The sequence below is a fragment of the Mirounga angustirostris genome, unplaced genomic scaffold (assembly GCF_029215605.1).
Source record: "Mirounga angustirostris isolate CCGP_5_RB_7025 unplaced genomic scaffold, mMirAng1.0.hap1 SCAF_2, whole genome shotgun sequence".
In the NCBI taxonomy this organism is placed as follows: Eukaryota; Metazoa; Chordata; class Mammalia; order Carnivora; family Phocidae; genus Mirounga; species Mirounga angustirostris.
The window spans coordinates 98,413,612-98,441,090 of NW_026991710.1; the positions used below are offsets into that span (position 1 = coordinate 98,413,612).

General features: G+C 37.5%; 1 protein-coding gene, 1 long non-coding RNA gene and 1 other non-coding gene across 10 annotated transcripts in view; 1 reads left to right on the forward strand and 2 right to left on the reverse strand.

The window, feature by feature from the left end:
- Positions 1-903: 903 nt before the first annotated feature.
- On the reverse strand, positions 904-14,778 carry LOC123848291 (uncharacterized). The gene is made up of 3 exons (XR_010409513.1): positions 14,434-14,778; positions 7,493-7,556; positions 904-6,290 (listed from the first exon to the last, which is right to left on the reverse strand). It is a non-coding gene; the product is annotated as an uncharacterized LOC123848291 (long non-coding RNA).
- Positions 14,779-14,946: 168 nt separating this feature from the next.
- USP53 (ubiquitin specific peptidase 53) overlaps positions 14,947-27,479 on the forward strand; it is a 132,780-nt gene continuing 120,247 nt past the window's right edge. For 5 of the 8 annotated variants that reach the window (XM_064584982.1, XM_064584983.1, XM_064584980.1 and 2 more), the window contains exon 1: positions 16,706-17,856. The gene's annotated coding sequence lies outside the window, so the exon portion shown is untranslated. Of the gene's footprint in view, positions 15,164-16,705; positions 17,857-27,479 lie in introns of those variants that run through there. The other 3 variants (XM_045880515.3, XM_045880514.3, XM_054508772.2) reach the window with 3 other exon arrangements.
- LOC123849021 (U4 spliceosomal RNA) lies at positions 26,626-26,767 on the reverse strand. The gene has a single exon (XR_006791893.1). It is a non-coding gene; the product is annotated as a U4 spliceosomal RNA (small nuclear RNA).

A 27,479-nucleotide genomic window follows, 5' to 3' on the forward strand; every position in this document is an offset into this window, starting at 1 on the left:
CCCAGCCTTTTCACTGAGAAAGTCCAGAAGAGTAACTGACAATAAAAGCTTTTATCTTCTTTTCCTTTAATATGAGCTATTTTTGAATAAGTTTTTCAAGTGGAATCTAGAATTAAAATGCAGTGCAAGATATTTAGACTCATTTGGAGTTTTCTTTAAGGGATGAAAGCTATGGAAGCTGATATACAAACAAAATTGATGGAGAAAAAGGTTGGAAAGGGTTCCTTTCTGGTGACCGGGATAAAACAGCATGTCTGGATAAAGATTTTTCATTAGTCATTCTTAGAATCTAAACTGCTTGTATTTTTTGACCAGCTTTGAATCACTAGGTAACTATTCCAATGACATTCTCCAAAGTTCAGTTGGGTTACTATATTCATTTAGTATTAAGTCAAGCAGACAGAGAGACAATGACTCAACGAACATCATACTTGTCTTAATGGTCAGGGTGTACTTGGAATTCAAGCTCCATAAATCCCAAAGCTGTGTGTTGATTAGGTTTGACTTTATGTATGCATTTTTAGAGGAGTAATAACAAATAAAATATATGCTTATATACATCTAAATCTAAATATATATACATGAGAGAGAGATGTATGATTTGAATTAGCAGCACTTTTTTTTTTTGCTGAAACTTTAAAGTCTACTTAGTCCTTAAATACTTGGGAGTATATGTTATAAAATGCAAACAAAAACAAGAAATGAAAAGAGTACAAAAGCATCTGAAAGCAAGGTAGCACACATCAATCATGAGATATGTGAACATATTGATATACAAGGCTCAAACTAATATAAAGTTATAGATCTGTCTTAAAATATGATAGAGGGAGTAGATAGCATAGAGCTGGTAAGAAGTAAGTATCAGTTTTTTCCATTTCAATTCAGTTGAGAGTTCTGTGATAGATGTTTATGCCAGAGAAGGAATGCCTCAGTCATAGAAAACTATGCACCAGGCTAAGTTTAGGAAGGAGAATGGATCATAAAGAAAATGCCACATAACAACATTACATATTTACAAAAGAATCTGTGTATTCAGTGTTGGAATTGGTGGTTGTTTTAATCATCCTCTAGTCTTGTAAGCAGAGAAATTTTTTTAAAAACTGCTAATGAAAAAATGCAATCTCTAGAAAGTAGCAATATCAAAGTATTGTATTAATACATACTGAAATTATAGAGAATTTGTATAATTTAAAATATATCTTTAAGATAACTTAGTTTTATTTAAGTTTTGGTGTTTATCTGTTTTAAAATAATAACATTGGCATCTGTGATAAACTAGATGTAAGGCTCCCATCATGCCATTTTTTGGTCCATTTTTAATGTTTTAAAAAATAAAAATTAGTCATATTCTATTATGCATTATGAAGAAATCATTTAGTTTTTATTAGCAGTTTGAAATGAGTTATCATTTCTCATTAAATTGAAATTTTATTGCATGCTTTCAACCATCTCCAAGTAATTAAACTGTATGCTCAATATCACCATTCTGTCAACCACCGAAAGGGGGCCCAGCGATTAAATATGCTAGCTAAAGAACAATACTCCCAGCTCTGCAACTCCCATAAAGCAGTATTTAAAAAGGGAAAATCTTAAGTTTTTTTGTTTTTTTTTTTAAGATTGGATAGAAAATGATGGAATAACTCTCTGTTCACTATTGTATTTCTTCCTTTCCTGGAAGTGTGTATGAATTTTAGCTCAGCTGTCTGACACCTTTAGAAATGCCAAAATGTCGGGCACCTGGGTGGCTCAGTTGGTTAAGCGACTGCCTTCGGCTCAGGTCATGATCCTGGAGATCAAGTCCCGCATCGGGCTCCCTGCTCAGCAGGGAGTCTGCTTCTCCCTCTGACCCTCCCCCTTCTCGTGTGCTCTCTCTCATTCTCTCTCTCTCAAATAAATAAGTAAAATCTTTAAAAAAAAAAAAAAAAAAGAAATGCCAAAATGTCATACTCTGGTTGCTACACAATCGAGAATTTGAAAGGAATTTTGAATAGGTTTCCATTGCCCTGAAAAACAGCTAAATTTTTCCAAGTCTGAAGAAATATGAGAGTCTATTTAGAACAGCAGAAAATCTGTGATATCTTTTCCAGTCATATTTGTATACATGAAAAATGGAAAAAGGAGAAAGAAAATTAAAAGAAAAAGTAAAAGAATAAAAATAACTTTCATTGATGGACTATTAAATGCCAGGCACTGTACTCATGGTTTTATAAAGGCTTCTTAACATATATTTGTAATATTTTATTTACATAATTATCCTGTGAGTAATGTATTAGAAATAATCTCAATATTATATAAGAAAATTGAGCCTTAGAGAACTAAGGTGATTTGCTTAATTCTAGGAGAACTTGGTAAGTCTGGCTCTAAAATATATTCAGCCTTAGGCTATTTTTTTACATTAGACAAAATAAGAATAAATCTCCATTATCTTAGTTTGAGGCAAATACAGCTATAAACTGGACAAATTCAGAGACCCCCTCCAAAGTCACTCAGGCACTCATGATCAGAGAAGGCTGCTCTGTCAGGCTATACTGAACATGAACCCAATAAAACAAGCAACATGCATATTTAATTTTGAAATTTGAGAACCACAAAAGCGAACTCTGATTAAATTTGCTCATTTCTGCTCAGCACTGTGTATCTTCCTTTTCTTTCCCCTGCAGAGGCAAAGGAGGAAAGAAGAGGAAAGAAAGGAAAGGAGTGCATGTCACTAAGTACCGTAAGGTTGAAAGAAATCATCTAGTGTGATAATACACCAAAGCCATTCCTTTAAAGAAAATATTTTCTACTTTACAAAACTAGACAGAACTCTCTCAATTTCCATTATACTGTTCAACAGACTTCCGGATCATGAAATTATATCTCTTATTTTATGTAAGCCAATTTCCTGATGATCAGCTGGCCAATTGTTCTCTAGATAATAACTAGAGCCACATTAATAACTAGAGCTATGGTTAAAAAGACCATTCTTGGTTTTTAACTCTACTCCCTTCAATCATTTCTCAAAGTTAGGATTTTCCATTTCTTAACTCACTATTCAAAGGCACTTGATAATTAAAAATAACTAATTACAGGTCATTACAGAATCAAGGCAAATATAAACAATAATTTTGAGTCTAAGTGACCATTTATTGAATCCATTTAAACTTTTACATTTTCTAAATAGATCCATTTATAAATGTTTTAGCAGCTTGGAAATGGAGGGAGCCAATTATTCTTGCAAAGGCTAATGTGGAGCAAAATGTCCAGTCGTGAGTATGAAAAGAACATCCTGAACTTTCCAACTCAGGGCACAGCTGTACCAGCAGACTTATTAATTCTGGAATTTCCTCACTCTGCTGCTTAGGCAAGATAAAACTTACATGACATCATTGCAGTTTCTCAGCCACAACTGCTTTTTATTAAGCTTAGGGAAGTATTGCTTTGAATGCTTCTTATGAAAAATACTTTCGACCTCCACATGCTCTATTCTGTAGGAAGAAGAGTGGTTTGCTTTCTATGAAAGGTGGAAGAGTGACAGCTTCTGCTCAGAGAACAACAAGGGGAATCTACTGATCAAAGCACTTCACCAATATATCAACAAGTTTTTGGAAAATTATAATACTTTAAAAAGTTCAACTTTCCAGAGCCAAGAAAAAAAATAAGTAAAATTGTGTAAAGATTTCCAGGGCTGAAGCTGGAGTGTTATCAGATAAAGAACAGGGTGTGTCTCTATTTGAATTCCTTAAAAGGGCTGGATTTCAATCCAGGAATAGAAACTTTTTCTGCTTTCTCAATATAATGTGATATCAATAGGAATATTTGGTCCGTATGGGCAGATGGGGGGGAAATGCTAATTTTAAGAGGTTATGGTTCAGCTCCAAAAAGAATGTGCTTATTTTTCTGTACTGTGTTATGTTTTACTGTGTTATATTTTGAAACACATTTCAGTGACAGCTTAGGCACTGTAGGGGATGGAGATGTTTCAGGAAACAGGACCGGAAAAAGTCAGAAGGAAAAAAGATAAATTCAGTGTCATACCCTATTTTAAAACTGCTGATTGAAGAACTAGTATAGAAGCTGCAGCACTAGCAAAATAAATTTAAATGAAAGGGGCAAAAAAGGAATGCCAGAATGGAGCAGGCTGAAAGGAAGTTCATGCTAGCCTGGGCAGGAATTAATTGTGTCATTTAGTGCTTTCTGCAGGTTTCTCCTCATACCTTTTGAAGTACTTCTAATTCTTCATGTACACAACTGCCCCCCAAACAGATACTCTCAGTACATTTTCTGTATCATCACGTACTTACAGATAACATAAAAGTGGTCATTTTGAAGGTGCCAGCTGGGGGCTGATCTACCACAAATCAGCGATGTACTCTCAAGCAATTCACTTCACTCTGTAAATCCGTTTTCTCCAATTCTTTATGTGACTCAAGTGCTACCTCTGTCTGAGACCTTCCCTGACCATCCTTAATCCAGAGCATATATTTCTAACACCTTATTGTGCTTTTTTAAAAAGATTTTATTTATTTATTTGAGAAAGAGAGAGCATGCGCACATGCAGGGGGTAAGGGGGAGAATCCCATGCAGATGCGGGGCTTGATCTTGCGACACCGAGATCATGACCCAAGCCAAAATCAAGAGTCGGACACTTAACCGACTGAGCCACCCAGGTGTCCATTATTGTGCTTTTTTAAAATAGCACTTATTACTCCCTAACATAATATGTTAGTCTGGGTCCTCTGAGAAGCAGATGTCAAGGTGGGGTTAAATCTGAAAAAATTGTATTAGGAAAAATGCCCTCAAAGTGAAAAGGGGGAAGGAGTCCAGAGGGCTGGGAGAGCCAAGAGACTTCAAGGAGTCTCTTGTTCCTGACTGTTCCCCACTGACTTGTTTCACACTAGCATGCAGTCGAGGGAAGATGCAGTGCAGCTGCTGGAGGATCCTTGAGCCAAAGTCACCTGCAGGAGAGGCCCTGTTTCCCTGAAGCGGTTCTGCCTTAGTGTCCCTGTCACAGTCAGTCATCGGCTGGGAACAGACTGGAAGGCAGCCTAGGCCCGAATGAAGTGATGGAGGTCACAGTGCACCAGAACTGGGGCCCTTGGTCAATAATGTTGTTGGACATCTGCAAGGAGCATTCTTATGACCCACCAAAGTAATATACGTATTTGTTCCTTCCATGTTCATCTCGCCCACCAGAATGAATGTTCTCTCAGGGCAGAAACTTTGCCTTTTTTATTAATTGCTCTATCCTCTGTGCCTGGTACATAGTAAAGAACAATAAAAATGTGTTAAATGAATAAATGTATCTGAATTATGAGGATATTAGTTGCTATCTTAAAAATAAATGCATTATAAAGTATACTACCCCACACATGGTAAGTCCCTCAATAAATGTTAGCTATTGTTATGAATATAATAAAAATATATCAACATCATACAGTAAGAAATCAAAGGCACTGAGAACTAAGCTAGATTAGAGGTTACACTGAAAATTCTTTGGGATAAATATACTTGGCTCTGATTTGGAATTACTTTATGTTGGAGCAAGGAATTTATTAAATACAGACATAGATAGAAACACTAAACTGACTACCTTTTTTGGATAAGCATTAGCTCCATTCTCCAGACTCAAAATTGCAGTTAAGATAGCCTTTTTAGGATCTTGATAGAATAGTCTTCCTTCCTGTGAGCTTTTCCATATTTTGTATGTCATTTAAGAATTTTTTTTCTTAGTACTTGGACTCTATTTAATGTCACACCCGGAACAAGAGCCAGCTTGGGAACCCACAGTCAGGACAGAGTCACATGGCCCATGGCTCACCAGGACCCACATTCTCCCAGCCCACCCTGTGCTGACATAAGCGAAGGAGCCTGCATAACAAAGGTGTGGGACTTAGAGGTTTTCACAGATCACTTACAGCTTTTTATTTTTATTTTTTTTTTAAAGATTTTATTTATTTATTTGAGAGAGAGACAGAACATGAGACAGGGGAGGGTCAGAGGGAGAAACAGACTCCCCACTGAGCAGGGACCCAGAGGCGGGGCTTGATCCCAGGACCCCAGGATCATGACCTGAGCCGAAGGCAGACGCTTAACCAACTGAGCCACCCAGGTGCCCCCACTTACAGCTTTTTAGAGCCCTCATAAAATGAGCTCTCAAACCAGCCACTTTTTGTAGAAACTCAGACACCAGGTGGGTGGGTCAGGTGCGCTCTGGTCTTCTTTTGTTTCAATCTAAGCTTGTTCCAAATCCTCTCCAGGGCCATTCTCCCCATGAAGAAGGCGATGGCAAAATTAGGCCGTGCCAGTCTCTGTTATAAAACATGTGTTTCTGAAAATTTTTACTTAAAAATTCCTTGTAAAAGTCAGCCATTTCTTCTACATTCAATGTCACTTTTTGACCTGACTCCGCTTCAGTTCCCAGGCCTTTAGCTTTTAATCTTGAGTGAATAAATTCTTCTTTTTTCTTATGAAAAGTCAAATTCTATTTTGCACAGAATTGTTGGTTACATCCTTCTGTATTTTGTCTTAACTCTCTTAGCTTTTGTTCCAATGGTGATTCAACTTTCAGGGATGTCAAAGTGAACAAATCAAAGGTTTGCATTTTTATCTGGGATTCCTATCCAATCACGGCAAGATGTTCTTGGCAGAATCTTGAGTCCCTGCTGCGTACCATGCTTGTGCTTGGGGGTGGGAGGTAAGCTGACAGCTGGGACCAATGAAGTTGTTAAAGAAAGGAAAGAGAAAAGTCCTCTTGGGGGCAGCAAGACTGCCATGTCCCAGGCAGCCTGTCACTTAAGAGTTTTTAAAAATCAGTATGGCGGATACTTTCCTTGATCAGTGTACCCTACCTCTTCAGAAAACGCATCACACAATCAGAATGGAGTTCCTATGGAATTGATGGCTACATAACCCTTTTTTTTTTTTTTCCCCAACTAAAATGATTTTTCCTTTAAATTCCCGTTTGGAATGTTTCAAATCACAGAGCATGTCGCCCCTGGGGCGCCTGACTGGTTCAGTCAGTGGAATCATTGACTCTTGATCTTGGGGTTGTGAGTTTGAGTCCCCAAGGTGGTGTAGAGATTACTTAAATTAAAAAAATTTTAATTAAAAAAAAAGCCATATTGCCTCTAGATTCTAATGTTTTGGCACAATTATCTCTAGAGTATAGTGAATAAAAACAATCACTCCCATTCTCTTTCAGGGGTGGGCAAGGGGTAGAGAGGGTCCTGCTTTGCTTAAAGAAAGTAGGCATCTGGAATTCATAACCAGGGGAAGGAGTTGATTCCTCTATGAGCTGATGCTAAAATAATGAAAAATTCACCTAAATGCAATCTACCTGAAATAACCTTTTCTTCTTTTCCACCTTACCTTGTAAAGGCAGGCAGGAATACTTTCCAATTACCACTCTCAAGCTTAATTTTAAAACTCACTTTCTAATATTCATTTTACCTTAATTCTACCTATGTGAAATATTGGGGCTAATGAAGATTCTACAACATAGCTGATTTACCTTAGGTCCCAGGCCTCCTGCACAAGGCTCTGTTCTGGGCCATGCAACACTCCAGGCTCAGCACCTATTTTGGAACATAAAGTCAAATGTGAACATGGGCCACACTTATTTAAGAAAAATATTCTTTTCTTCTGATACATAGAAAGAGATGTGAACATAGTATATGATTACAGTTTTCTCACAAACTCATCAAAATAATAAAAACACATTAAACTTATCATAAACTTACCAAACTTTTTTAGGTATAGACTGAATGTATGTGTCTCTTCTAAAATTCATATGCTGATATCCTAACCCTCAATGTGATGGTATTAGCAGGTGGAGCCTTTGGGAGGTGATTTGATCATGACGGTGTAGCCCTCATGAATGGGATTGGTACACTTATAAAAGAGACATCAAAGAGCTCCCTCACCTCTTCCCCCACATAAGTACACAGTGAGATAGTCATCTATGAATCAGGAAGTGGGCTCTCACTAGACACTGAATCTGCTGGCACCTTGATCTTGGGCTTCCCTGCTTCCAGAACTGTGAGAAGTAAATTTCTGTTGTTTATAAGCTACCTAGTCCATTATATTCTGTTATAGTAGTCCAAACAGACTAAGACACATAGCAACACAGAAAAATCATATTTTCAGATGCATATATGTATAAATACATCAGTTATGGTTAATGATCATACTTATCAAAATTATTAGACTATGCCATTTGTACAATTCCATACCCTGATGCTTACTTAAGTGTTCTCTTGTTAGCATAGCAAAGGACATTAATGTTTTAGATATAATAAGAATAAGCAAAGATAAGTTATTATTTTCCAAATGTCATCCACTAGAACTATGTTAATAGTGTAATAAAACACTCTCTTTGGTTTAAATGAACAACCATCAAAGAATCAAAGAACTTTATATACTATCTTGAAATTTTCTAGATCAATTCCCTCATTTACAGAATGGAAACTTAGAGAAGTTAAGAAACTAGCCCACTCTCACACTGCATATCTAAAATTAGGACACAAGAATTCTGCTTCTGATGTCACATTCCTTCCACTATCTTATTCTCTCTCTCCTATCTCAGTTGAGAACATAGTCATCCACAAAGACATAAGCTGCACATCTTCTGGTGGCATACTGTAAATGATTTCATATTTATCTATAACTATATGGATATAGCCTTATATAATTTGTACATCTCATTTATTAACCATAGAGGATTAAAACTGTGAATAAGGGTAATGTTAGCAAAATGTGGAGCCAAAGAGCAATGGCCTTTTTATAATGTTAGGAAGTTTTTAATGGGTGAAAAATTGTTAATGTGATAATATCAAACCAAAATGAATATTTTTTTCTAACCGGAGGGAGTAAATTTCCACACTATATTGAAGGGGGAACTGCTTCTTCTGTTAAAAACCTCTTGCTCACATCTTTCAAACTATAGTTTTGTTCTGTTAGGGGGTCTAGAAATCAATTTCATTGGTTATGATCAGAAGATTTTCAAATGAAATAGAAATGAATAAAATATCAGAGTGCATCACTCAGTCATAATACTGTTTTAAGAAACTATTGATTTTGTTTTATACATGTCCATGTGAACTGGATCATAGTGTAAAATATATACTGCTTTCTCTAGGTTACAGTCTACAGTGTTTGAAAGTTACTCTTCTACCTACTGCTAGCTGCTGTTTGAAATTGAAAGGTCAGCACAGTTTTTAGCAACTGAGATGGCTTTTCTTCATCACATTAAAACTGTTATAACTAATTCCATAAGGAGAGTTATTCAGAATAAAAAGAATCTGAAACAGTAACAAGACAAAACTTGTAGAAAACAATTTAATCAAAAAACTTTGATTTAAAATGTACAATGTCTAGGGCGCCTGGGTGGCTCAGTCTGTTGAGCGGTTGAGTGTCTGACTTCGGCTCAGGTCATGATTCTGGGGTCCTGGGATTGACCCCTGAGTCTGGCTCCCTGCTCAGCAGGGAGTCTGCTTCTCCCTCTCCCACTCCCCCTGCTCATGCTCTCTCTCTCAAATAAATAAATAAAATCTTTGAAAAAAAATAAAATGTACAAAGTCTTTAACATACATTCCTGGGATATTATTTGCCAAGAGTTAGATTGTTTACCCCCAGCACAATTCCAGTTTTACAGATAAGAGAATGAAAGACTCAAGAACACTAATAGTTGAGAATTAGAAATAAATTCAGTCTTTTTGAATTTCTGCTTTATATATACCTATAATTCTTTGAAGTATTTCTATCACTGAATATCTTTCAACAATTTTATTACTCTATTAAAAAGTGTTGTATTTCTCTTTTTCCTTTTGACTGTGAAGTGAATTTCAATAAGGAAGTTCAACTTGAAAACACTGGTGCCCTGAATATTTTCATCATCTTTACAAAGAAAAGTGCTCTCCAGGGCAACTTCCTTTGGGCTCAGTGCTTCAGCCAATATGCTATGAGCAAAAGATATGGTGTTATTGTACTATTGTATTTCTTAAAGAACTACTTTAAAAACAAGTCAGTCCAAGATGTAAAGTCGTGTGTGTGCGTGTGTGCGCGCGCGCGTGGCTTAGAATTGTTAGGTTCCCAGGGGTGAGAAAACAAGTTTGGTAAATTTCCAAACTGCTTAGTATTTTTCATGAAGTCAAAGTACTACCATAGATATCACAATTCAGAAAAATCTTTACTTGTGAAATGCTCTCAACTTCCTTATGTTCCCCTTCCCTTGTCTTTCAAAAGGGTACAAAGATGCCAAGTATGTTTATCACCAATACTTGAATACAGAAGAAATTTCATTGTACTTTAAGGGACAAAAGAATACTATCTCTTATGAAACCTCAGAATATTTCAGGGAAAATATTTCACACAGGCCAATTCCAAGTGTTTCAGAATTGGGTTTCAGTTCTGGTTCTACTTAGCGTCCAGCACAAGCTTGGGTAACTTTACTTCCCTGAACTTAAGTTTTCTCATCTGTACAATGAGAGACTTTAACAAACTAATCTCTTAGATCCTTTCCATCTCTAAGATTCTAAAGAACCTTATATGTAAAACATGTTATAAAACTTGTTTTATAAAAAATTAAAGGGAAAGAATATTTATGCACAAACCATAATTGGGCTAGTTGAAAAAATCTGTTCTTATTTTTTGGTGTCACATTTTTTCAGAAGTTGACAGCAAAAGAGCATCCTGAGCTCAGTTTCATGGATGGTACATGAAGCCTGTTACTGCATTTTCCAGGGACATGTTGATGAGTTTATTGTCAGTGAACATAGATAAGAGCCCCCTTAGATGAAGGCCCACATGGGGGAAAACAATTTTAGGTGATGACAGAAAAATGTTTTCCTGTTACCAATAACTTAAATATCATATCCACTTTTGATTTTAGATCAGAGCCAAACAAGTTTAAGCCATAGGTTTGTGCATATTTTTGTTCTTTTGCTCTCATTCTTTATATTCTACTTGTATTTTAACTTCTCATAGCTCTGATTTGTCTTCTTATTTATATTTCACCACTACATTATATGTTGAATTCATTTTATTATTATTATTCTTCAGAATTCACTTTAAATATTTCATAAGGTGATGTGAAATATTATGAATGAATGAATTGATTAGCTTAATATTAATTAGGCCTTCAAAAAATTGAGAGAGAACGGAGTATTTTTAGCTTGAAAAAACAGAAGTATTTTCACAGTTAAATAGTGTCTTATGGAAAAGTGAATAGATTTCTGTTGTTACAAAGAACAGAAATAAGACCAGTATGTGGAAATTACTGATAGAATTCAATTCATTGTGATGAAAATTTCTTAACAGTTAGTATTTTTTTTTAAGATTTTATTTATTTATTTGACAGAGAGAGAGACAGCGAGAGAGGGAACACAAGCAAGGGGGAGTGGGAGAGGGAGAAGCAAGCTTCCCGCGGAGCAGGGAGCCCGATGCGGGGCTCGATCCCAGGACCCTGGGATCATGACCTGAGTTGAAGGTAGACGCTTAATGACTGAGCCACCCAGGCACCCCTTAACAGTTAATCTTAAAAAGGAATAGGGTGTACCACAAAGCATCAAGTTTTCTATCATGTGACTATATTTGAACAGAACCTGGACAACCACTGGTGGTAATAATCCTTCAGTGAATGGGAGGCTGGCCCAGATATAATCTAAAGCCTTCCACATGTTTGAGATTGTACTAAAATACATAGTACAGCAAGAAAAACAATATATAGGTTCTTACAGCATCACATTATCATTGATGACAACAGTATTGGTATTCATAATAATAGCACTAATGGCTGTAATAATACAGTTTAGGACTTTACTTGCTTTTATCTGGGTCAGTATCAAAATACATCATATGTAAGTATTATTTCTCATCACAGTTTTACAGATAAGAAAATTAGAATGTTTCAAAGTGAAATAACATACAAGGGTAATGAAATTGCCTAAGCTGACAATAACTCAGCAAAAATTAAGGAGGCCACTGGCTAACCACCAGCTGTGGTTAACTAACAAATGTTGACTCTGGTATAGCAGAGCCTTTTAGAAGGATTGGGATGTATAGCTAGTGAAGTTTTGACTAAGGAAGAGCTGGCTAAGATGCTAAGGATATTGAATTTGACCTTCTGATATTTAACAAAATGTCATGCTGCAGAGCTTTGAGGAGTCTGGTAAGCACTCAACTCCTGAATTTCCTATTTTATAAGAGGATGGAGGACTTTAAGGGATTCTCTTCTCTCTCATATTTCCTCCCATATCTGCATTATTCTTTCAGACCAGCTACTCTAAATGGCAACATGCATTGCCACAAGCAGCTCTGAGCTTCCATCTTTACAGCTTTATGACCAGAGAAAACATCCAATTTGAAACTGCTGAAGGATGCTGATTAGCCTAAATCACCCATACACCAATCACTGGGCCAGTAAAGGGTGAAATACCCCACTTGGAGTTATGCCCACCCTGTGGTTAAGTTATTATTAAAACCTGTGGGTGTGTTATTATTAAAAGCAGGAAAAGACATTCCTACCTACAAAGTTTTCTGGGTGGGATATGTAGTACAATGTCAATTTTCCTTTTTCCCATCTGTTTGCTTCAGACTGCCGTTTTGATGCTTAACTTGTGACCATATCAAGCCTATAATTTAAAACTCAGTACTTAGATATGCCAAGAACTGGTAGAAAGTTTGAACTTAGAGGATTAAAAAAGTGTTCAGTCAGGGTTTAGTCAAAATCTCAAGCAGGGTGAACTAAAGGGCATTCTTCTGTAATCTTTAAATGAGGAGAGGAGATAGTATGAGTCTTTATTATCCACAGTTCAAATTATTTTTCAAGAGTGGAGATAGGGGTTGACTTGTCAGTTACATTTGCAAATAAATAATTACAGTACAATATAATTGTTATAACAGAAATAAGTCCAAAAGGGTGAAGGAAAGGCAAGTCCGTCTTGGAAAATTATGAAAGGTTCCATAAAGGAGGGTAAGTTTTCAATTCAACTGAGACCCAAAGGATCCTGAAAGAACGTGGAAAGATCACAGAAAAGCAAGGAGTTCAGTATGGCTAGTGTGGAGTAAATGGGCAAGAATGGCAGATGATAGCAGTCTGAAGCAAGATCATGAAAGGCCCGACTGGTGATGGGAAGCCCCTGAAAAAAATCTTTGCAGACGAATATTGTGATCATATTTTCATGTTAGAAAAATTATTAATAGAATATAGGTTGGAGTGGAGTGGGAAATAACAAGAGACTATTGCAATTGTCCAAGGGAGATGAGTCAGGAGAGGTGTTAATTACTTGATGGACTGACAGCGAGAGTGAAGATTGAAGAAGAGTGGATTTGAGGGATACTTAAGGAGATGAGTCAATAGAATTTGATATTAGGATAGAGGAAGTGAAGGAAATGTAATATAGGGGTACTCCTGGATTCCTGTCTTGGGTAATTGGGTGCCATTATCTGAAATGGGGAATGAAAATGGGCTAGTTTAAAAGGGATGTGTGGGGAGAGTCTCAGGAATAAGGAATGCTAAAGATACCAACATCAATTTAGGACCTATTTAAGGTATCTGTGTGATATACAAATGAAGATGTTGCTTAAAAGTCTAACCTGAAGATATACATCTGGGAGTCCTTGGTGCACTGGGACACCTAGTAAAATAGATTGTTCAAGGATATGAGAGGAGTAAGGTCAGACAAGAAAAGAAAAGAAAATGGAGAGCTTGAGAACACAGAGGGCCTTAAGAAAAATATTTAAAGTGTGTCAGAGATGTAGTTGCACAACCAAGAAATAGTGGTACTAGGGAAACCAAAAGGAGAGTTAATAGTGTTACTATTTTTTAATGAAGTTTTTTTTTCCCTCCTCCTCCAGAAGTTTTAAATTTCTGGAAGGCAGGAACTATGTCTTAACTTTCACTATATTTCCTTTAGTGCTTAATTCAGTGAAGGAAATATAGTAAATTCTCAATAAATTCACATTCAGTCAGTCTCAAGCAAAATGCACCTATATCAATGTAAAATGTTTCTTCATTCTAATTTTTCAAATAAACTTTTAGTTACCTATGAGTTTACTTAAGTCAATTTTTATAACCTGTATGTTCTACCTGCATCAGCTTTGAAATGAGTTTCAAAATTTTGTTTATTACTTGAGAGGGATCTTTGATACTAAAGATGGCAGTGGGTTTTTTTTTTTTAACTTCTATTAAAAAAAAATTACAAAACAAAGTTTAGCCCAATTCCGAAGCAGTAGCTTAAAACTTCTAACTTAAAACTTGTTCTAACGCAGAGTAAGGAGGCAGCCCAATTTTTCTTACCACAATTAACTATTAAGTCAACATGTTTATTAAAGCTTTCATTTTATTAATAGTCACGAAATAACCAGTTGGGGAATATACCTTCAAGCCAATGGAAGCTATTTCACTGTAAACAAATCGTAATGATTCACAGAAAGCTAAAAGGAATTGCATACCCACACGCGGTTGTGAAGCCAGGCAGTACGGATGGTTTTCTCTCAGGTAACAATACTTAACCCAGTCCTTCGTGGGTTCGCGTTCCTGAGCTTAGAAAATACCGAAAATGTTGACCAAGAGCGCGGGAATAATCACCTCCGCTTGAGGAGAACTAACCCCTTCTTCCCTCTACACCACACAGCGAACCGGCACGCACCCTCCCTGACAGCTAAGCCCTAACAACGCTCCCCTCTTGCTTTAGGGGAAATGTTCAAGTTCCTGCTCTCGCGGGATCTCGCGCCTTGGAGTAAGTCAACTGGATCGCGCGCCCAGTCGAACCCCCGCGGGAATACAGTTCGCCAGGTCCGGAAAGCCGGGAAATCGAGTGCGGGGCGGGGTTAGCTCGAGGAGCGTGAAGGCGGGGCCTTTCGCGAGGAGGCGGGGCCGGCACGAGGCGGAGAGTGGGGCGGGTCTCCCGGGACCTGTTGATCGCAGGTGCCACTGCCCTCTCTGGCCCTTGGTGTTGGGGCGTGTGCGCATGCTCCATGCGCAGGGTCGGGCTCTGGGCGGCGAGACCAGACGCCTCTGCTTCAGTTCCCGGTGAACCTCGGCTAAGGTGGCAGCTGTTAGTGTCAGACGGGTGTTGGCGTGAGGCGGAGCAGGGCCAGCGGGAGGTAGTCCTGTGAAAGTGGAAGGCCCGTATTTCTTTACCTGGACCGCACTCTCCCTCTCGTTAGGGCAGAGCTGAAGGTAAGTCTCCGAAACTAGTCCCTGGATAGAGATCCAACGACCTGCGACCCCCGCCCCGGGCCTGAGTGGGAGACCCTCGTTCCAACGTCAGACCTGGCTTCTCCCCTAGCAGCCCTGCGACACCCTTCGCCCCCGTTCCGCGGACTCTTTGCCCGGGCTCAGGCATCCGAGGTCACGCAGCCTTCCCTCCTCCTTCCCGCCCGGTCCCGGCCCTGGAGGAGATGTGTCTGGCCAGGCTGGAGGCGCGCGGGAGGAGGTGCTTATTTACTGGGTCGTGGTTGTTCGTTGCTGCTGTGTTTGAGGGCGGACGCGAGGCAGAACCTGGAGTCCAGCTGGGTCGCTCAGTGCGTTCGGATTATGAATACTACGCTTACTTGGCCCCTGCCCCTCACTTGCGGAGCAGCCACTGCCTCGCCCGAGCAGCCCCTTTTTAAAGGGGTCCTGATGGTCCTGTTGCGCTCCTTGGAGAAGAGAGATGACTGGATTCGTGAGAATCTTTGGGCTGGTGGTTTCTGGGTGGTAGTAGTAATTTATAGTTAATGTTTAGCTTCTAAACGGCGACTTACGGGGCGTTTATCAAACTACTTTTAAACATCGTTGGAGAACAGGAAGTACTTGTACAGGTGTACTAGGGAGGCTGTCTAAAGCCTGCAATCTGAGCGTGTTCTGAGGTTTTGTTATCCTGCTACAGGGTTTTCTGTATCAGAGCAAGGTCTGATTAATGCTTGCAAAATGTACTGCAAGGCTTTATTTGTTAGACAGCAGAGTATGCCAAAATGTTTCCTTATCTGGAAAAATATATGTATTTTTGCAAGGGATTTTCAAGGCTATTTGTGAGGGATGTTTAAACTTAGGAAGTTGTGATTAGGGTCTGATTCGCTTTTAATTCTGTTCTTTAAAGAAAAGCATTGCTAATTCTGTGTTTACAAGGAGTAGCAAGTGCTAACAAAATTCTAATTGAATGTACTTTTGGCCAAATTGATACTTTCTTGTTAGTTTAATTTTCTATTTTCGGTTTCCTGATGATGGCCTAGGCAAAGCTCCTTCATCCTGTGAAAGAGAAATTAAAAACAAACAAACAAACTTATTTTGCAAAAGTGATTTAGGATTTATCTACCATTGTGGTAAAAATTCCAAATAGACACACTCACTGTAGGTAAGAGTTAATTATAGGCTGGAAAAAACACAGTTTTTGTTTTTGTTTTACATTTTAGAGGCTCTTAAAATGAGCTTTTTGGACAGTTTGCCTAGGTTCATGATTAGTGGTGATAAACCATGAAAGTGATTTATTTAAATTTGTTCATAAATTAAACTCATTGGTAGTTATGTGTATTTTTTCCTATAGTGTAAAAATAAGTGACCAAGAACAGGTCTTTTTTTCTCTATTAATTTAAAAACTTTTTATAAATGCATAGTGTTCATGGAACACTAATAGTCACTCCATTAATATTATTTTCTCTAGAAGATACAAAAAGTAGTTTTTTAAAAGATAGCTATTTTAATGTGAGAGGGATACCCTTTTCCACCTAGTTTGTTCTTTTCCTTAAAAAAGAAAATCTCTTTTCAAAAACTCTTATAATTTTAGTATGCACTGTGATTCAAGAACTTTATTATTTAGTGTCAAATGTTTCTTTTAGTCTCAAATATAATTTTGGAATTATGATTTAGAAGCCAATTTTAACAAAACAGTTAGAAAATGAAAATTTTTATTTATTTTAAGGTGATGTACACATTAAAAAGTCAAAAATCAGGGTTATTTTTCCTGTTGAAACTGTTTGGAATTCACTCACCTACCATGCTAGGGAGGATGTTGCTTTACCCTACAATTTTCCAAAAGTATGTTTGAAATCTATAAAGTGGTAGATTAGGCTATCCTACAAAGACATTTACTTATTACAATACTTAGCAGATCTTGTAATTTGACAGCTTTAACTATAAGGTGTTTCTTAATTATAGACCCCAAAGACAACCTACACCAAGGTTGTTTATGTAGTGCGTCTGAAAGTATTTTGAATACAGAGTGTGCTAGGTATGCTAGGGCCCCCCAAATTGTCAATCCTACTGGTTCTCATGAGCTCTTGGATTAAGGAAAGACGTGTACTGATTTATGTCATCTTTGGAAAACTAGCTAGAAATTCCTGATGATACAAATGTAGCATTAGTATATTATTATTAATTTTGTACAGATGTAATGATTTTAGAAAATTTTGCAATACAAAAGATGCACATAGTAGGAACAATAAATGGATGCAACCTGTTCTACCACAGATAAAATCTTCAAAGGTTATTTAAACTTTAAATAACTTTATATAATATCCTAATCTTGGCAAGTTATTATGAGTTTCTTTTAATAGGAACATTATATTTTTATATCTATGTATCTATCTATAGACTATTTAGGTAAGAAGTATCTAGTCTTTGCTCTTCCAAGTTAACACATATCCTCTACCAGGAGTCCTTAAAGTAGGGTCCATGATTAGAACTGTGGTCTGTGGTTAGAACTGAATTTTAATATAATTGGTTTTCTTTGTGATATGATTTTTTTCTTTCTTTCAAGCCTATGAATTTTATTTTATGCATTTACAAACATCATTCCAAGGAGCCCATAGGCTTCATTAGGCCACCAAAAGTGTCTCTGACATTCACAAAAGTGCTACAAACCATTTCATCTGGTTGAAGAATTTTTGTTTTAGGTAAGTCACTTCAGAAAAGTTGCTGCATGTGTTCATATTTGTAATTCATCAGAAAATAAAATATAATGCAACGTAAACTGTATTTCAGTATCTTAGCTGTCATTTCAGTCATCTGAGTTGTGGCATTTTTTAATCTGTTTGGTATTTTTGAATACATTTTGTAAATGTAACTTCTATTTACTTCTATTTTGTAAATATTGACCTGCAAAAAGCAGTTTGAAGAAATACTGGTCCTTTGGAATTTGGAAACTTTTTTACTTTTTGTGATTTTCTGATTTAGCAAATTTACTTAATGAACATTTATTGACCTATTGTTATGCTAGACACCAGAGATTCAAAAATTAATAAGACAACATTAAAGTAGTCAAAAATTTGAGTTCTTCCTTTTCAGAGCCTTATCTCTGGCTGTTCCCAATCCTCCCCCAACTGAACTGAGTTTCCAAAGATAAAATAAGTCTTTTTTTCTTATACCCTTGCCTTTGCAAGATGCTGCTTCCCCTCTTCCCATTCCCCTTTCAACTTCCCAAAATACCACACCAATGAAGTATTTTCTAATCCATCAAAAGACAATAGATTATCACTTCATTTTTGTGTTACCACTGTATTTTGATCTATATCATACAGAGATCTATACTGTGTTGCCGTAGAGGGAAGACAGAATAAGGGAATCTGGAGATGATGTTATGTGTACTCTCATCTTAAGTGTAAATAGAGAACCATATGGACAGCACAAAGAATGGTAGGCAGGCAGAGGCACTTTCTAGGGGACCCAGAGACAGGATGAGAGCAATGTCCACGTAGGGTTTGGGTGCTCTAGTAATTTTCTGTGGCTGGGTGGATCATGTTATTTATGAATCAAAATTGTTGTTGAGGAGGTTTGTAGTTATTTTTCTGAAAAATGGCACATAGGTTGAATTTTTTAAATTAAATCTCTGTTTATTATTTCAGAGTTGCTTACCATTGATTTTTAATGTTTTACCTCAGTTTCTCCTTCTCTAGTCCAAAAGTTTGTAGGCAAATGCTTAAAATAATACTGTGATGAATCCACTTGTAAAGTGAAGCATTCCCAAACATTTTCTTGTAAATTAGAATTTTTCATGTTAAATTTTCTTAAAGTAGGATATCTCTGTAAATGAAATCGCTTATTTTTTTACTAAGAATGACTTATTAACAGATATTACAATTTAGAAATTGATACTTTATTGTACAGTATGTCTGATCTAACTGAGGTTATAATCAAGATTGATAAAATCAGTTTAAGGAAATGGAGAAAGATAGTAAAATGAGATATAAAATATACAGCTTTTACTTTCTATTCAAATGTTTATATTATTAAAAATAATTTTACTTCAAAGATAGTGTTGTTGGGGCGCCTGCGTGGCTCAGTCGGTTAAGCGTCTGCCTTTGGCTCAGGTCATGATCACAGAGTCCTGGGATCAAGTCCCGCACCGGGCTCTCTGCTCTGTGGAGAGCCTGTTTCTCCCTCTCCCCCTGCTCTTCTCTCTCTCTCTCTCTGTCAAATAAATAAATCTTAAAAAAAAAAAAAAAAGTGTTGTTGCTATCATTATAATTAGCTTACATTTACTGAATGCCTGCTATATTTTGGGCATATATTAGGTATTTTATACATGGTTTATGATACTTATAACTATGACCTTTTTATGTAATTATGATTATAGGTTATGTAACATACAATTTTAATGATTGAATAGTTGAGTAATGTTCTGTGCTACTGAAAACTTTATAAGAGGTGGAAGAAATAATTGTGGGGCACATGAGGTCAGTATCAGACCTTAGATTCCGTCCTTGTCAAGAACCTATCAGGGCATTCTTTGTCCACCAGGTGTTTTATGCTTTGGCATCTTTGAAACTTCTTAGCCTGCATAATAAACTCTTGCCCCTCTCATGGTGACCTTCCCTGTTTTTAGGCAAGCAAGCTGTTTGAACCCTAAAAGATTTTTCCTTCTATAATGTATACTGTATAGGCCTGAAATAATCCTACCTCCTTGACCTAGCTGCCAGATGGTAGGAAATTGTCCTGAACTCTGATTGCCTAGGTCATCTTTGTTAGGAACACTGATTTGTTCATTAAGGTTTCATTTTATTTCCTGAGCTTCCTACAATAAGTATTTAATGAGTACTTACCATGTATTTGGTACTGGTTTACATGCCTGGGATTCACTTTACATTCTAAGATGATTGGGAGGAACAGTAATAATCCTAATAAGTCAATTATATTGCATATAAGATGGTGGTGAATGCCAAGGAGAAAAGAAAAGGTAGAGCATGGTAAGGGGGATTGGGAGTGTGGAGTGGAGGTTGTGATGGGTTGCAATTTTTTTTTTTTTTAAAGATTTTATTTATTTGACAGAGAGAACGAGAGAGGGAACACAAGCAGGGGGAGTGGGAGAGGGAGAAGCAGGCTTCCTGCGGAGCAGGGAGCCCAATGCGGGGCTCTATCCCAGCACCCTGGGATCATGACCTGAGCCGAAGGCAGACGCTTAATGACTGAGCCACCCAGGCGCCCCGGGTTGCAATATTAAATCCATATAGGCCTCATTTAGAAGGTGATTTTTGAGGAAAGCAATCATGAAGGGTGCCAGGGAGAAGCCATGTGTGCATCAAGGGGAAGTATATTGCGGTCAGAAGAATAGCCAGAGTAAGGGCTTTAAAGCAGGTGTTTGCAGGGTGTATTCGGAAATCAGAGGGAGGCTGATACAATGGCAATAGAGAAAGTGAAGGGAAAGTAGTCAGAGATGAAGGTGAGGGGTGGGAAGGTGTGACATAATAAGAAATTTGGTCTCTGGCCCCATTTCCTGACATACAGCTCCTAAAACCCTTGGAGCATCTCTGGAAGTGATTTTTTCTTCATGCATGCTAATGAGATGACTGCTGGTTGGGGGCTCCTGGATAGCCTTAGATTGGGGACTGGTTGCCAGGGGAACCAACTCTGTGATTAGAGGAATTGAACTTTCAGCTTGCCTACCTTCCTCCACCTCCAGGGAGAGGAGTGTGGTGGAGGTTGAGCTAATCACTAATGGCCAGTGATTTAATCAGTTGTGCCTATGTAATGAAGCCTCCATAAAAAATCCTAACTGGGGGCGCCTGGGTGGCTCAGTCGGTTGAGCATCTGCCTTTGGCCCAAGTCATGATCCCAGGGTCCTGGGATCTAGCGCCATGTCTGACTGTCTGCACAGCGGGGAGCCTGCTTCTCCCTCTCCCTCTCCCTCTGCCTGCAGCTCCTGCTGCTTGTGCGCGCTCTCTCTCTCTCCCTGTCAAATAAATAAATACAGTCTTTTAAAAAAAAATCCTAACTGAAGGGGTTTGGAGAGCTTTTGGGTTGGTGAACACGTGGAGGTGCTGAGAGGCTGGTATGTCTGGAGAGGGCATGGACACTCCATGCCCCTTCCCACATACCTTGCCCTATGCATCTCTTCCACGTGGCTGTTTCTGAGTATCTTTTTATAATAAACCCAAAGTCTAGTCAGTAAGCTGAGTTCTGAGAGCTGTGCTAGCAAATTAATCAAATTAATCATCCGTGGAAAAGGTGGGAACCCCCAAATTATAGGCGATTGACCAGAAGTACAAGTGACAACTTGGGTCACGTGATCAGTGTCTGAAGTGGGACAGTCTTGTGGGACTGAGCCCTTGACTTGAGATCTGACACTAACTTCAGGTAGATAGTGTCAAAATTGAGTTCAATTGTAGGACACCCTGTTGGTGTCCACTGAGAATTGAAGAATGGCTTGTGGAAAAACACATCTGGTCTCAAGTGCTGTGAGAGTATAGAAGAATTCTGATTGCAAATCAATAAATGTCATATACCACATGAAGAGAAGGAAAGATTAGATGCCGAAGAAGCATTTGACAAAATTCAATATCCTTTCAATGTAAAAATTCTCAGCAAAGTGGGTATAGAGGGAATGTGTCTCAATATAATAAAAGTCATATATGACAAGCCCACAGCTAACATCATTCTCAGCTGTGAAAAGTCAAAAGCTTTTCCTCTAGTATCAGAAACAAAATGGGTGCCAACTCTGACCACACCTATTAGATATAGCACTGGAAGTCCTAGACAGTGCAATTAGTCAAGAAAAATAAATGGTATCCAAATAGGAAATGAAGAAGTAAAATTATCACTATTTGCAGATGACATTGTATTATATGTGGAAAACCCAAAGACTCCACCAAAACCTCTTAGAACTAATACTCGAGGGGCGCCTGGGTGGCTCAGTCATTAAGTGTCTGCCTTCAGCTCAGGTCATGATCCAAGCAAGGGTCCTGGGATCGAGCCCCTCATCAGGCTCTCTGCTCTGCAGGAAGCCTGCTTCTCCCTCTCCCACTCCCCCTGCTTGTGTTCCCTCTCTCGCTGTGTCTCTCTGTCAAATAAATAAATAAAATCTTTAAAAAAAAAAAAAAGAATACTCGATTTCAGTAAAGTTGCAGGATACAAAATCAACATATGGAGATCAGTTGCATTTTTATTCAATTTTATCTGACCCTAAAATTGCTACATCAAATTTCTTTTGGTTTATACTTTTCTGGTATATCATTTTAATTTTATATTTGTGTGTATATTCACATATATAACTTATATAATGCATAAATGTAACTAATATACATACTGTAGTTTTTTTTAGTACAGGCTTTTTTTTTTTTTTTCACTTTTATTTTCAAGCTTGGTTATCCATCCCCATTTTAACAAGACATATACACACTTCTCTTTGTTCAGATGTTCATATAAAGCATATGTATTTTTTCACATTATTTTACCAAAATAGGATTATATTACATTTCTTTTTTTTTTTTTTAAGATTTTATTTATTTATTTGACAGAGAGAGACACAGTGAGAGAGGGAACACAAGCAGGGGAAGTGGGAGAGGGAGAAGCAGGCTTCCCACGGAGCAGAGAGGCCGATACGGGGCTCAATTCCAGGACCCTGGGATCATGACCTGAGCTGAAGGCTGACGCTTAACGACTGAGCCACCCAGGTGCCCCAGGATTATATTACATTTCTGCATTTTGCCTTTGTCATTCAAAAACACCCTGTTATATAATTATGTCCCTATTTATGGACATTCATTTTGTTTCTTTCCTTATTTATTGCACCTATCAACTATATCTCAATAAGGTAGTACTTTTGGGGGGAGGCATAGATTCTCAGTATTGGGGTTTTTAGATTGAAGTGTGTCTTTAATTTTAACAGTTGTTGCCAGGTTGATATAATATTGCTACAAGGGTATTATAGTATAATTACATTTTTTTATTAGTCAACAATAAGGGAAAGTACCTCTTTCCCTTTAGCTCCACCAACAGTGTTTCTTTTAAGTTTTTGCCAGCTGATGGAAAGAAACAAACTACCTCTTAATTACTTTCATAATGCTTCTGTGTTGAGGTCTCCAAGATTCCTGACATTCCTAGGTTTGGTGATTTTGTAGAATTTTGAACACTCAGCATATAGTTGTACTTATTGGTATGCTTTTTTAATTACAGCAAAAGGAAATAAAGCAAAATCAGCAAATAAAAAAGGATCGTGGGGTGAATTCTGGTGGAAATCAGACACAAGTTTCTCCTAGTTTTCTTCCAATGGAGTCACATGAAACACCCAAATTCCTCCAGCAACTAATTGTGACATATGTAAAATGCAGTCTACCAGAAAGCTGTTTAGAGACTCAGTCCGTAGAATTTTTTATTGGGAAGGGGGGTCACATGGTTATCCTCTACCTCAAATGTTACCAGAATTCCAGACTTCCAGAAGGAAAGCAGGTGTTTAGGATAAACCACATTGTTTGCACAGTTTAGATACAGTGACCAACTTTCACTAGTTACTGTGGTGGAATCCTCCCAAAAATTTAAATTCTAAAAGCCTAAAACCTTGCAAGCAGGCTTTCTAAGGATAGCAATCTCTGGTCTGCTATGTTGTCCTTTCTTTTTTCTTGTCATACAATTCACTCATTGAAAGAGTACAATTCAGTGGTTTTTAGTGTATTTACAGGAAGGTAAACCTATCACCACAATTTTAGAACATTTTCATCACCTCAAAAAGAATCCTTGTACCCTTTAGTTCTCACTCTTCCCTTCTCATCTCTACAGTGCCACTTCTCCAGTCCAAGCAACCACTAATCTCCTGGCTGTCTCTGTAGATTTCTCTGTTCTGGACATTTTGTATGAATGGAATCAATCGTAACATGTGGTCCTTCCTGACTGTTTTCACTTAGAATGTTTTCAATGTTCATCCATATTGTAGCATGTAAAAGTACTTCATTTCTTTTTATGGCTGAATATATTCCATTTTACGAATATGTATACACACATACTCATACCGTATGTTGTTTATCCATTCATTAGTTGATAAACATTTGGCTTGTTTCCACCTTTCAGCTGTTACAAACATCGCTGTGTTAGCTCTTTTCTCCATAACCTCCCAAGTATTTATTGAAAGAATTAATATAGAATCACATTTGCGTTCCTGGAATAAATCCTCCTTGATTATTCTTTTAAAAAGTGTACATTATTTTTTTGACACATTGATAGATTATATTTGCTAGTGCTTTATTTACAAGTTTTGTATCCAAGTCACATTAGTCTGAGATTTATCATGTTTTGATAATAAGGTTATGTTAGCTTCATTAAATGATTTGGGATACTTTGCATATTATTTTCCCTCTGGTCTGCAGTACTATGTTAGAATCAACAGTTCTTTAATGTTTAGGTAAAATTGAACTTTGAATCCATCTGATCCAGATGGCTTTTTCAGTGAGAGAACTTTTGTTTCCATATTATTCTAGATTTTAAAAATGTTTTCTACTTTTTCTTGGGTTAATTTTGTTAATTTGTATTTTGCTGGGAAATTACCTATTCCTTTAGATTTTAAAAGTTATTGCCCTAAGACTTAAGTCATACTCTTACAGTCTTTTGGTTGCTTATGTATGTGTGGTCATTTCTTATTTATCAATCTCTTTGGTGTTTACATACCTCTTTTCCTTTCTTTAATCAGGCTTGTGAAGATTTTATGTTATATTAGTTTTTACAAAAGTTTACTTTTGGATTTATTTTTTTCTATTGTTTGCCTATGCATGGGCTTGAAAATCTCTTTTTCTCTCTCTCTCTTTTCAGCTTAAGCCTTCGTAATTTTCATCCTACTTTCTTCCCCACATCATGTTTGGATTTTTTGAGTTATCATTTTCTATATCTCTCTGAGATTTTTGGTCTTTAATCCTGGAAAAATCTTAGTCATTTCTAAAAGTATTTACTCAATTTACTTTATCCTCTTTCTGGGAACCTTTTAGATAGTATTGATTTCATCCATGCCTCTTAGTTTTTTCAAAATGTTTATATTTTCCACTTCTTTATTCCTTTTTTAGTGCTTTGTAGGAAAATTTCCTGACCTGAACTTACTGCTCATTGATACAGTTTTTGCTTCTATTCATTTTGCTAGTTAACTCATTCTTTTTTTTTAAGATTTTATTTTATTTATTTGACAGAGAGAGAACACGAGAGGGAACACAAGCAGGGGGAGTAGGAGAGGGAGAAGCAGGCTTCCCGCCAAGCAGGGAGCCCAATGCGGGGCTCCATCCCAGGGCCTTGGGATCATGACCTGAGCCAAAGGAAGATGCTCAACGATTGAGCCACCCAGGCGCCCCTAGTTACCTCATTCTTTTACAAAATTTTAGTAGTTTTTTTAAAAATTGCCATATTCAGTTGGTGGATATTTATTTAGTTTATTTTAAATTTGTGTTCCCTTTGGTCTGTTCACTCTGTTTTCTCTGTTATAGAATGTTCAGCTTGTTGCCTTTGTTTCATAGTGCTGGTCCCCCTCAAGTGTCTGTTTCTCTTTTTCTTGGAGTACCAAGTTACAAACTAATGATATTTACATGAAAAGGGTGAAAGCATTTGCTCTCATTTGTGTTTCTTCAGATGCTTTCAGTGAGTAGAGGTGGGATGTGAGTAGAGGGGCTTGATTTGGAGTGATGCAGCTTGAGTGTTGGTTCCAAAAAGAACTTTCTGTTTCTGTACCTAGCAGCATGATCTTCCCCAGATCCTACTGTCCTCTGTTCTATTTGAGAAGTAGGGGTGAGGGCAGAACACCCAGGGTCCTTGCATGTACTTGTTACCATTCCCAAACTGCCTGTGATCTAGTGCTTTTCTGCTGTTATAATCTCCCTTACCCTCCAGATGGCAGTAGGGTGGTAGCTGAACTTCCCGTTTTGTTGCACTGTGTGAGGTGGGAATTCTCTGCCCAGAGAAATGTGAGGAATGGAAAAGGTCTTAACTAGAAAGATCTTTTCTAGTATGTAACACTTGGCCCTCTCTTTATCTTAGCTACTGTTTCCCTCCCACTTTAGAAGCCAGTTACTTTTGGTATCCTTAAGGTTTCCTTCCTGTAATCTCCAGACTTGGGCTGGAGGTAGGGAACCAGAGAAGCATATACTAGTTCGACATCTTGCACAAGAATGGAAGCCACAGTATTTTTAAGTTATCTGTTCATGTCTTTGCCTCTCACCAAACTAAGCTCAGTAAAGGTAGGGATTATTTCATATACCTTAGGACAGTTCATGGTGCAAACATGGTGCCTAGTAAATGATGAAAGAATATCATTTCAAAAGGATTCATTCATTAAAAATACAAATTTACCACCAACATAGAGCTCCCTTAATGTGGTAAAATTACGCATTTATTAAAAACTTAATTTGTATGAAAGGTTTGGGAATCATTTAGATTACTTTAGAGAAGGTTGCAACCCACGGAGTTAAAATAAAAAGAAAACAACTAACATAGTATAGTGTTTTAGAATTCCTGAAACATTTAACCTATGTTAATCAGGGCTATTATTGCTGTCCCCATTTTAATTAGCAATAATCGCGCCTCGGATAAACCTCATTGGCTACGATACTGCCACTGCGCAAAGCTTGCTGTCCCCATTTTATAGATGAAGACACTTTAAATCAGAGAGGACAAGGATTTATCTAAGGCTAAACAGCTAATAAGTGATGAGCTAATATGTGGGGCTGGAAACAAGCCCTGACTTTAATTCTTTAGATAAGATGCTTCTTTATTCCTCGGTGCTTTCCTGTTTTCATGGGTATTTGACCAATGGTATTGAACTGATCCATGCCATTCTGTCTTATCTTTCCATGCTGTGAAAATGAAGCTCATGACTTTAACAGAGTTTAAAGGTGAAGTCCTTACAGAGGGCTTTTAGTACCCCCACATGATCTGTTTCCCATTCCTCCTTTTCATCTTTTCCTCTTTGTTTATATTTCTCATGCCACATTGAGCTGCTTACTATTTTTCCAATATGTCAAGCATGCTATTCATTCTGCTAGAAACGCCTTCTCTCAGGTGACATTTTCACCTACTTCAAATATTTGTGCAAAGATAACCTGCTCAATTAGACTTTCCATGACTATCCTATTTAAAAGTGCAAGTTCCCTCACATTATATGCATTTCCCATCCTCTTTCCTTGCATTGTTTTTCTGTTAGCACTCAGCACGTAACTCTTCTAGTACAGTTACAATTTGTTGTTTATTAATGTATGCCTTTCCTCATTATTAAATTAGTCCACTGCCTGGCACAGTACTTGGCTCAGTAAATGTTTGTTGAGTGAATGAACATAGGAAG